Below are 2,340 nucleotides of genomic sequence, written 5' to 3'. Positions count from 1 at the left end.
GGATATCTGGCTCTAGGTCAGTGATCACACCATCGTGATTATCTGGGTCATGAGGATCTTTTTTGTACAGTTCTTCTGTGTATTCTTGCCATCTCTTCTTAATATCTTCTGCTTCTGTTAGGTCCATACCATTTCTTTCCTTTATCGAGCCCATCTTTGCATGAAATGTCCCTTGGTATCTCTAATTTTCTTGAAGAGATCTCTAGTCTCTCCCATTCTGTTGTTTTCTTCTATTTCTTTGCATTGATCGCTGAGGAAGGCTTTCTTATATCTTCTTGCTGTTCTTTGGAACTCTGCATTCAGATGTTTATTTTTTTCCTTTCCTCCTTTGCTTTTCGCTTCTCTTCTTTTCACAGCTATTTGTAAGGCCTCTTCAGACAGCCATTTTGCCTTTTTGCATTTCTTTTCCATGGGGATGGTCTTGATCCCTGTCTCCTGTATAATGTCACGAACCTCATTCCATAGTTCATCAGGCACTCTATCTATCAGATCTAGGCCCTTAAATCTATTTCTCACTTCCACTGTATAATCATAAGGGATTTGATTTAAGTCATACCTGAATGGTCTAGTGGTTTTCCTACTTTCTTCAATTTAAGTCTGAATTTGGCAATAAGAAGTTCATGGTCTGAGCCACAGTCAGCTCCTGGTCTTGTTTTTATTGACTGTATAGAGCTTCTCCATCTTTGGCTGCAAAGAATATAAGGTAAACAGAGGTTCTGAAGTTTGCACTTGGCTGTGAGACATTGGTGTTTGACCAACTAGAGAAGAGAAGCTTAACTGAACAAACTGGGTCCTCAGTGGAGACCCTAGTAAGACTATACCTTAGGGATAAAGCCATGCTAACCCTAAAGTAAAGACTAATGAGTCCTGCCCTATCAAACAGAGAACTCAATCAAGTCAAGCTCAATAGGATCCACAATTAACCTATATACGTAACAGAACAAAGTTCATCGCTTTTTTAAAGGTATAAAAGGAAAAAAATACAGCAAGCTACAAATAAAATTCAAAATCTCTAGCATTCACTAAACTACTTGGTATATGAAGAAGCAGAAGAATGTCAATTATAGTGAGAAGAAAATCAGAAGAAAGAGATATAGACATGAAAGAGGAGATGGAATTAGGCAAGGTTGCTAAAACATTTACAAATATTATATATGCTCAAGGATTAAAAGAAAGCATGAAGGTAATGAGGAGAATGAAAGGTGTAAAAGAACCAAATGAACCTCCTGTATATAAAAGATTGTATTATGTGCAAAGAACATTTTTAGTTCAGTTTGGTCACTCAGAAGTGTCCAATTCTTTTCGACCCCATGGACTACAGCACGCCAGGCCTCTCTGACTATCACCAACTCCCAGAGTTTACTCAAACTCATGTCTGTTGAGTTGGTGATGCCATCCAGCCATCTCATCCTTTGTCATCCCCTTCTCCTTCTGCCTTCAATCTCTCCCAGCATCAGGGTCTTTTCCAATGAGTCAGTTCTTCACATCAGGTGGCCAAAGTATTGAAGTTTCAGCTTCAGCATCAGTCTTTCCAATGAATATTCAGGACTGATTTCCTTTAGGATGGACTGGTTGGATCTCCTTGCAGTCCAAGGGACTCTCAAGAGTCTCCTCCAACACCACAGTTCAAAAGCATCAATTCTTCTGTGCTCAGCTTTCTTTATAGTCCAACCCTCACATCCATACATGACTACTGGAAAAACCACAGCCTTCACTAGACAGACCTTTCTTGGTAAAGTAAATATCTCTGCTTTTAAATATGCTGTCTAGGTTGGTCACAACTTTTCTTCCAAGGAGCAAGCGTCTTTCAATTTCATGGCTGCAGTCACCATCTCCAGTGATTTTGTACCCCCCTCCCCCCAAAATAAGTCTCTCACTGTTTCCCCATTTATTTGCCATAAAGTGATGGGATCGGATCCCATAATATTAGTTTTCTGAATGTTGAACTTTAAGCCAACTTTTTCACTCTCCTCTTTCACTTTCATCAAGAGGCTCTTTAGTTTTTCTTCACTTTCTGCCATAAGGATGGTGTCATCTGCATATCTGAAGTTACTGAACTTTCTCCCAGCATTCTTGATCCAGCTTGTGCTTCATCCAGTCCAGCATTTCTCATGATGTACTCTGCAAATAAATTAAATAGCAGGGTGACAATACACAGCCTTGATGTACTCTTTCCCCAATTTGTAACCAGTATGTTGTTCCATGTCCAGTTCTAACTGCTTCTTCCTGACTTGCATTTTGCAGAATATTTTGCAGAATAGATTAATAGTAGATTAGTAACTGTCTTTGTTTCACTGATTTTTCTCTACTGATTTCTTGTTTTCAATTTCACTGATATCT

This window comes from Bison bison, unplaced genomic scaffold (assembly GCF_000754665.1).
Source record: "Bison bison bison isolate TAMUID 2011002044 unplaced genomic scaffold, Bison_UMD1.0 scf7180017864240, whole genome shotgun sequence".
Classification (NCBI taxonomy): domain Eukaryota; kingdom Metazoa; phylum Chordata; class Mammalia; order Artiodactyla; family Bovidae; genus Bison; species Bison bison.
The sequence above is the reverse complement of the archived record's forward strand: the minus strand, read 5'-3'. Positions refer to the sequence as shown.